The sequence below is a fragment of the Cicer arietinum genome, chromosome 3, assembly GCF_000331145.2.
Source record: "Cicer arietinum cultivar CDC Frontier isolate Library 1 chromosome 3, Cicar.CDCFrontier_v2.0, whole genome shotgun sequence".
In the NCBI taxonomy this organism is placed as follows: Eukaryota; Viridiplantae; Streptophyta; class Magnoliopsida; order Fabales; family Fabaceae; genus Cicer; species Cicer arietinum.
The window spans coordinates 72,520,379-72,530,738 of record NC_021162.2 but is presented as its reverse complement, the minus strand read 5'-3'; positions in this window follow the sequence as shown (position 1 = coordinate 72,530,738).

The window sequence follows — 10,360 nt, the reverse complement described above, 5'->3', positions numbered from 1 at the left end:
GTAGCTACAAAAGTAAACATTTTTATAAATAGATCGTAACATAAATGCTAACATTGAAAATGAGATGTAATCTTAATGGTCAAATATAAAGAAATTCTTTTAAAAAATTTAAAGAGTAATTGAATTAAACTTAAAAGATTATCGATGTATTTTTTACTAGATTAATATTATCCATTTTACATTATGTTGTTAAATTAATGTTATAATTATTTTTATAATATACAAATTAAAAGAAATTCTTTTGATGAACCAACCCACCAACTTGTGGCGGGACGGGGTGGAACAAAAATTTCAACTCAACCATCTAAATTGATCGGTCCCGTGTCACTCTTTTTTTTAGACGAATTGATAGTAGGAAGAATTAACTCATTTTGCCACCCTAATTGAAATTTTAATTTAATTTAATTTATACCTCCAAAGTTGTTCTAGTGATTTTGTGGAAAGCATTTTTTTTCCTTTTAACTAATATCTTATTATGACATATCCATATTTAGCAGGATGCATTTTGTCTCGACTATTGTTGTGTTCCTCAAAGGTAGATTGTAGATATTGATGCAGTTGTGAGGTTTGTTTGTTTATAAATAGTTTTCATTGTGAGGCCCGATATTGTTGTTGGTCTCCAGCTCAAGATTGCTTCGGCCCAATCTCAAATGATATATGATATAGTAATATTGGACAATGATCCTTCCATTTTGAATCCTCACAAAATGATACCACCATTTATTTGTTAGATTTTTTTTCTTCTAAAAATAAATTGTTAAAATATTGAATAGTGGTCCATCTGAACTTAAATGTAAGCAAAAATAACTAAATACTTCACCTAATTAAAAATATTAGTTTTGTTTCAAATAAGGGAGTTACAATTAATCTCATTTAAAAAAATGCATTCCTTAACCTAACAATTTTTTTTCAGAATTTGTTTCATGAGAACAATAATTGAGGATATTTTGTGAATAGAGTATTAAATGTAATAAAATTAGTTGAAATTGGTTAATAATTAGGCCAACAAAATATGATATGAAATATGTGATACACATTAGAAGTGTTTGTTAGACAGCAAAGACATTGATAGTAGTTAAAAAAAAAAGACATTGATAGTATTCCTTCATTTGATTTAAGCAAAATAATATCAAATTTTATGGGCCTAATTATAAACCAATTTGAACTAAGTTAATTATATTTAATACTACTATTCACAAAACCTCCTTCAATTATTGGTTTCATGAAACAAATTATCATATAAGTTTAAATGAAGAGAAATAATAGGTTAAGGAACTCAATGCCATGGTCTCATGAAACAAAATGATCATATAAATATAAATGAAGAGAAATAATAGGTTAAGCAACTCAATGTCAGTTGTGTTGGGCCCAATTGCAATCTTTGAAAGTATGGTTCAAATATTCAATTTTCAGAATAATTTGGCAATTTGATAAAGGATTCATAATTACTAACATTAAGTATGATTTTGATGTAGTTGTGAGATTGGTGCAATGTGGGTGTAGTGCTAGACACCATTGTTTTTCTTTGGTTCAACAAATGTAAGGTATCTTGAGGAAATTGGATCACTACTCAACTTCCCATGTTTGGCAGAGTTTAGTTTTCAGATGTCCATGATAGAAGTTTTATTATTCTTTATTTTTCCTCCTCATATCATAATGTTATCTTTCATAGAGGTATGCAAGTCTTTTTGGGCTTAATGATAGTTGCGAACATGTTATCCCTCCCATATATTTCTATATACAAAATTTAGTTTTTTGGGCTTATCCACGCTCTCCCACGCTCTCATCTTCTTCTTTTGTTTATATTTTTTAAGAATTCTTATTTATTTTTTCCAGCCGTTTTCATCTTCTCTGTTATTGTGAATACATTTGGCAATACATGTACATAGATTATACAAATGGCGACCACCAGGCACAATTTAGAAATATCTTCTCGGTGACTTCTCTATAGCTACATATATTTAAAATTAAATAATTGTATGTATAATTATGACATTTTTTACGATTATAAAAGTTAAATTTATTGAATACTTTTATTTTAATTAATTAAACTTTTAATTTTAAACTATTAATTATCAGTTAATTTATCATATAAATTATAACTTAATTACACCAAAAAGAGAGTACTATATATCTCTCGTTGTTTTCTTAATAACTTCATATAATTGCTTCCGGCTGACGTCGTGGTTTGTAAAGGCAAACTATTATCTTAACGAATAATTATTGTGTCAAAAGACGCAAAACAAAAACTAAAAAAATATAATATTCGTAAGATTGGATACTGTAGGACATTTTTTACATGATTTAATATTTTTCTCCCGTTCTTTATACGGCAAAATTTAAAATTTAATATGATTTGAAAGTATAATTATCCACACTCTACATTGTAAAGTAGTTTATTATTATTATTATTAGTGGAAATTACATTTATGAGTTCTCTTTAAATAATAGTTTTACTCTTTTAATTTTTATAATACATTTGTTTCTTATTAAATATGTAATAGTATTTTTGTAAATTAAAATGAAAATTCTAATTTGTATCGTAGTCGAGAACTCAGCAATTTTTCCTTATTATTATAACGGGCATCACTTGAATTAAACAAATAAACTCCACTAGTTTGCCTAACCCACGAAAGCAGAAACTGTTAATAATCATTAATTTAGTGTCGTGTACATTAAAGTTCGCGAACGTTATGATATGTATGTATCTCCCCACTTATATCCTTCAGTGCCAGCATTAATCGCAAGAAATAACAAATTATTTATTGCTGTGGAAGATTCTAACGCAGGCTTTTCAATTTAAAAATCTAGATACTCTTAAAGAGAATATCTATCTTCTCAAAAAAGAAAAAAAATTGGATGTTATAATTAATTAACTCATCAATCAGTTAATTGGTTAGATTCAATCAGCAAATGTGTTAATTGATTAAGAATGAACTATGTATAAAAGCTTGCAAGCTATGAAATAACCAAGTCATTTTCATCATTCAATTGTGTGTATTATAAATTTTGTGGTGTGCGAGCAACATAAAAAACTAATAAATGGTATTTAGATCAAGATTCGATTCTAATCAAAATACGAGTGAAGTGTGAGGATTAAATACGAGTGAAGTGTGAGGATTAAATACGAGTGAAATAAGAATGAATTCAAATGGAAACAATGACAATTTTTCAACACATATGCTACATTTTGATGGAAATGATTGAGATAGATGGAGATTCAAATCCATGCCTTATTTGGATATCAAGAAGTTTTTATAGAGAAAAAAATTGACGAATTAGGAGTGAATCCAACAAAAGTACAAAGAACAACCTAAAGAAAACAAGAAGAAATATTGCAAAGTAACATTCATTCTGCATCAATGTCTTAGGTGTGCAAGCAACAAACATAGCTAACAAAATATATGGTAAATGGTAACATGGAAATAAAATTATTTAACATCCATTGAGTTATATGCAAAAAGATTCATGTTATTTGCCAACAATTTTTACATCGTATTCAACATCATATAAGAATACACTATTTATAATTTAGACAAAAATATGGTGTTAGATGTTACTTTTGATATTCAAATGACATTTTTCATGCGGTAATGACTATAAAGATCTTAAAAAACGAGTACATTAAGAGTTTTGAAGAACTTTAAAAAATTTAAAAGACTTAATAAAAAAACTCACATACTTCTCTATTTGTTCAATTAAAAAAATTTCAATTCCATTTTTAATCTATTTTCCATTAATGTAGCCCTTCTCCTCGTTCATAAATATATTTTTAGTCACTAAAACTCATCACTCCACCAAAAACACATCACCAAATTTAAATTGTGTGATTCGTATTATTCAACTTTTATTTAAGTTTATGCTCCTTGTCGATAGCATAAAATTGCTGACATCTAAATATTTAATATACGTAATATATGTAATATTTAGTTTCAAGTTAAAAATAATAGAGAAAGATTAATTTTACTCAAAAACATTTAAACATCATCAAATTTAATATAGACGTAGATAATTGATGTATCATCATCGTCATCAAGACACTTTAACAAAAAAAAATCAATTAAAATTGGATCAAATTTACGAAAAGACTAATATATATCCCTTGTATGAAATTGTCATATATTAATTTAGATATTAATTTTTTTTGGGACTAAAATGCTAAAGACCAATTTAAATCTTCACTAATGTAAATGAACAAGAGTCACATAGTTGTAGTTCAACGATAAAAGTTGAAGGACATATATAGTTCGATCTCTAGCCGCAATAATTTTCTCCATCTCTGGACAAAATTAGCAACCACTAACATTGACTTAAAGAAAAAAACTGCCCACTTTTGTTTTTATTTTATTTTAACCCAAAGCAAACAAAAGTTCTCTTGGCGTATATGCATGAAGCCATTAACCTGATAAACATAGTGATATTACATTAGTGTCCGCTAAACTTTTTTTATTTCTCTACCAAAACAAACTCAACTGATATTATTGATGAAATATAACTCAATACAAATGGGAGAGAAATTAAATAATTGGTGACAAGCCTAAGAATTGACCTCACTAACAAGGATACGAGCAATCAAATTTCGATTTAGGTTGAATAAATTTAACCACAAAGTTTAAACTTAAAGCTAACAACTCAAATAATTGACCTAAATTTAGTGTATGTTTCTTTTTGTATGAATTTGAACCATCTAACTCTTATATTAAATTTCGTAAAAAAAACTCTTATAATAAATTATATAAAAAAAAATTCATACTTTTTATTGATATATTCATCCTTAAATTTAAAAAAAATATTGTTACCTATACGTGGATACATATTTAGATAACTATTGGAATCCAACTCCATATATATCCGACGTGGAATGCAAATCTGGCTTTACATATTTTAGCTAAGATTTCCATTTGGATGGCCATTGAGCTTTTGGTCACCACGCGGCTTAATTAATTATATGAATGACGCCTTCTTCCTCTAATTCTTATAATAATTAAAATTCACCATTAAGTGGCGCTTAATTTGGTGGCTAGTTAGATAGATGAGTGATAAATAAATCGCAAATTTAATTCATACCTTCGAATAAATACAACAAAAAAGCTGTTTATAATTAATTTTCTTTGAGGTAAATACATTTTAACTAAATTTCAGTCCTATAATCTTTATTTATTTAATTAATATTTCTTAATCTTTGTCATCTCTCTAATTAACTTTTTTGTGTTCAATATTTTGAATGATTAGTTCAAAGAAGCATGAGATTAAAGCTGATATACCATCAGTATAAAATTATTTTTTATTGACAATTAATTACATGTTGACAACATAATAAATAAATTAATAAATAAATTATACATCTATTTTATGAATTGAAGTATTATGATTAATTGTTACAATGACGGTCGGTGTATCACTTTTAAATCCAAAAACTATTACTACATAAATCTTAGCCAAAAAAATTGTCAATAAAATAAATAATAATTGTGTGTTCATTTAAAAATATTAAAATTCGTAGAAAAACACCTATAAAAAATAATATGAATGAACACAACAATTTAAATATCGAATCGACCGATGAAACTTTTATAAATAATTATTTTTTATACATTATAAATCAAACAATTGACTTACATAATAGAAAAATTTGATTAGTATAACTTATATAACAAGATTTTTAAATTTCAAACATCTTAAATTTAAAAAAAAAACGATAATCGTTATGAACTTGATAATAAAATTCTATTTAAAAAATTAAAAGTCATTAAAAAAAATTGACAAGTGGAAGAGTAGTAAAATATATGTTATTATTATTACTATTAGTTTTTTTTGCAAAAATCCATTGAACTTTAAAAATGTCATACACTAAAATACATGTCACTGGTACTAATACCTACAGACTTAGAAAATTGAAGGTATACGATACCTCTATACCCATAGGCTATTATATGTTGGAAGGTATATGTCATCATATCTACGATTTTAATTGGTGTTACTAAAAGGGTTTTTAGGTATAAGTCAAAAAAAAATTTAGAGTTTAATTGGTGTTACTAAAAGGGTTTTTAGGTATAGGTCAAATTTTTTTTAGTGATTTTTCTTTTAACGTGATTTCTTTCTTTTTTTTTTTTAATAGATTTTTTTTTATATTTAATTTACTCCTATAAATTAAACTCACTTTTAAGATGAAAGGTGTCATTTTTATAAAATATTAAATATAGATTTTTTCAATATACTAATTCTCCCACACATAGACTATTATACTTGGTACGTAAATAATGATGAGATAAACTATGATACTATATTAATCTTTTATTTATAAATTGAATATAATCAATCATCTTTACTAAATCAATTTTTGAGGGAAGGAATGTATTTTGTACAAAGTACATTTGGCCTTAACTATTTTTGATGTGAGATGATGATGTAAGAAATCAATTGAAAATACTCTAATAATATATATTACATATGAATACCTTAGTTTTTTTAAATTGATGGGGAGATTCTCTTGACTAATTCAATAGCAAAAATCTTTTCTTTTCTACATGAATAATCATAATTGAAAATATTATATAATCACTTAAAATGATTATATAATTTTTTATTTTAATTTTAACTATTTATAATTTAATCGATGACTAAAATTAATTAAAATTAATTATGTATATATATCATGGATTCATTTAAAAGCCTTACCTAACTGCCTTATGAAGATTTTAGATGGAAAATGATTAAAACGTGGGGCACATTTTAGGAATGATGAAGCATGAACCTAATAACCATGACATCTCATAGAAATTTGAGATGACGAGATAAAATCCCAATGGAAATATCAATAAATTAAAACTTCAATACCTATCAGTGTTATCCTCTTGGTGACGCATTGGATGCTTCTCTTACTAAAATTTAAAGTTAAAGAAAGTGACCCTTCATCATAGAAAAAACAAGAGAAGAGTTAGAACTTGGAAGCAACTCTATCTACACTAAAAAAAGATCCCTATAACATATAAGAGACGTTTCTCGTTGTTAAAATTTTGAGTTAGAAGTATTCAAGGTATTTTACTAAAAACAAAAATGATTTTGGTATTTAATAATTTAGAGATTTTTTTAAGAGGTATTTTAAAAAGTATAAATTTTTTGTGTTTATATGTTGTAGTGAAATTTTTAAATTTTTGTTATAATAATGTTTTTATTTTATTTTATAAAAAAAGTAACAGTAATATAATTGATATTTTTGAAAATATATTAAAAACAACTTATCATTTTAAACAATTTTTAAATTATTTTTATATTTTTAGGATCTGTTTGTTATAAATTATACAAAAATGATTTTACTATTTAATAATTTTGAGATTATCTTTTTAAACAACTTTTAAATTATTTTCAAATTCAGAATATTTTTAAAGACTGTAACAGACATATAAAGATTCATAAACGTGATTATTTTTTAAAAAAATTGACAATTTAAAAAATAAGTTGTAACAAACGAGCAGTAGCCATAATAAAGCATCGAAATAAAGAGAAATTTATAATACAAAATAAAAAAGCATTTTTAATTAATTTGGTGAATATTATATGAGTTTAATTGTCATGTATTTATGGTATAATTTTTTTTATATTATTAATTAATTACAACTATTTATGTACATGACTCTAAAGATGATTATATTAAAAATTAAAAATTTATAATAACAATAATTCTTTACGGTTAAATTCATACTATATATATTTCAAAGATGCTACGGTATTTCTTTGAAAATCATGTTGGGGGAATATATACTGTGAATATACAATACATGTCGGTTAATTAGGTTCGTGTTTAAATTTATCTTCCAGCCAGCGACAACAAAAAAACAAATAAGAAATGGATGACATCGTAGAGAAATAAGAAGAAAGATATCCATCGTTATTTTCTTTTTTAATAACGGGGACAAAACAATTATTATAAAGAAATTGCAAAATATGGTAACTACCTCACGAAAAATAGGTGTTTTTGAGCTATTATTTTTAATTTGGAGTCATTTCTATGGATCGTTTTTTATCTCATTATCATTTAAATAAGACGTTTCTATATAAAAAAATTATTTTGAATTTTTACGTTATTTATTTGTATATGATGTTATTTTGATTGTCTTTTTAGTGTGATATTTAATTTTTCATCTTATTTTAGTATCTAATGATTCAAATTAACAAATAACTTATATCATTAATATCACATATTTAGAGGAAAAATATTGCACTCACCTTGATTTTACCACACTCGTAGATATTATAATGTTTTATATTATTAAATTATGTAAGTATATGTATAAATTCATCTCTTTTTAGTTTTAATGACATATAATTTATGTATATTTAATATCACAATTAAAATTTTCAGAATAATTACAAGAAACTATTAAAATTTTATAAAATATTTATCGTGATTTTGATAAAGACACCGTCATATGAAACATACACTTTAACAAATTCATTTAAGTAGTTTTCAAGACAGCAAATGTGTTCGATTAAAATCACCCTAACAAGGATATTTAGTATGTGGTCCTTTCCTGTAACTTTCTCTCACTGATTTTCCCTCTTTTAGCTTCTTTCTCTCTTTTTAGTTATTGCTTTTTAAAAGGCCTCCTTTTAGTAGTGGTTATTGATTACATATAGTTTTGTATTTATACAATGTATAATTATTAGGTGACAAAGGCTGTTATCAAAAAAGAAAGGTTGGAAAAGTAACAAAAGGTTACGAAAGAGGAGGCACATGGTGCCACAATGGATTACTATAAGTAAAAAAAGTTACTCATAGTGCCTTAATTAGGCAACAATTTTGGTCACATAATTAAAAACAATTTAGACGGCTAGATAAAAATGTAGTTCAATGGCCTAAGGTGAAGGGGACAGAATCTAGTAATCTACACCTCACCAAAATTCAAACGGCTCCTTGAGCCAATTTAAAGTACTATAGTATAAAGAATTTATTCTCCTTACAATAATGTGCGTATATATATATTCTATTACTACTATTATTCTAACACCTAAAAGAAATATATATGGCCGGCTTTGAAAAACAACTCAAACTTGAAGCGTGAAGGCATTTATATGAAACTAAAATACTGTGTGTATGATTGTTTTTGTTTGGTGTAGTTTCAAACGAGAGCACCAAGGGACATGCTTCTCCATGTGTATGCATTGGGATGTGTGCAAATTGAGAACACAACACATGTATACTATATATGAATGGATTTGATTCCAACTTAATAGATTTGCTTTTGCTTGGAATTTTATCTAAATTTTTTCAAGTGAAAGTGACAACTTTTGGAAGGACAAACATTTCCACTATCGTATATCTTACTTTCTCATCCAATTTAAAGTTTACGAAGGGCAGTAAAATTATGTTGGAAAAATACATTAAGCAATACAAATAAAAAACAATAATTTAAAAAAAATACAATTATTGTCTAATAATAATTAAAGAGTTATATATTATGAACTTTTTTTTATACAAAATATAGGTTTTTGTCAAATATCCAATAACAAACAATATACTTCTAGTCTCCAAAACAAATTAACACTATCTGAATTAAATATCACAATTTTTTATAATTAATTTCTCAACACTTTTAAACAAAAGTATAAAAAAAGAAGAAAATCAGATTAAAAAAAGAGTGCCGTTTTCAATTTTTCTATTCCATTAACAAATTATCAAATTATTGAGCCCAAATTATTTCACAAAACAAAACGGAAAGATATTTATATTGATGGTTCATGATGAATCAACTATTAAGATGCACGATTCACCCTAATGCTCATTTGATAAATGAGTTGTTAGTTATGTATACGACATACTAGTATTCTTCCAAATCATTCTATCCTAGAAATTTTATATGATTTCACTTTAGGGACATTTTATTTATAATTTTATCCGTAGATGCTTAAACAGTAAAACTCTACCACAATAATATATGTTTATAAAAAGAATAATAATAATTTAGAATTCTAATTTAAGAAGATTCATTTTTATTGCTTTCATAAGCCAAACTCTACTCACATAATTTAATTAGAGCTAAGCATGTAACTTTGTTAGGACCACAGCTCAAATATCTAAAATTAACTTATCACAAAGAACATCTTCCACTTGCATTAATGAGAATATAAAAGTAGACAACATCTAAAAGCCACTACCACAAATAGATGGGTGGCTGTTTTAAAAAATTATTGTCATTAGTTTGGCCACCATCTTCAACATTTTGTAGCCTCATTCTATTTTTAGTTTTAAGAATGTTAAAAGAATGTGTAAAAGATAGGTAGATCCGCAAAGTAGAAGAAAATAAGATTTAAATATACATTTTGTGTTCATGTAAATATATTGTTTTTTCCTTTCAATTCT